Consider the following 220-nt stretch of genomic DNA (forward strand, 5'->3'; position numbering starts at 1 on the left):
ACGCATCAGATTTTGAGCTCATTCAATAAGCTAAATTCTGAGGCAAAAAGCCAAATTCCATAAGCCCCCACCATCCTAGTGCAGTGATTTCAAAAAACACCCCCGCCCTCAGAAACCTGATCTCCCTCTATGTCTGGATCCCCCGCCAACCGACCCCCAGACACGCGTGTCCTCATAGGATGTTGAGGAGTGGAAAAAACAGACCCTTACACAGGCAAAA

This window comes from Phacochoerus africanus, chromosome X (assembly GCF_016906955.1).
Source record: "Phacochoerus africanus isolate WHEZ1 chromosome X, ROS_Pafr_v1, whole genome shotgun sequence".
Taxonomy (NCBI): domain Eukaryota; kingdom Metazoa; phylum Chordata; class Mammalia; order Artiodactyla; family Suidae; genus Phacochoerus; species Phacochoerus africanus.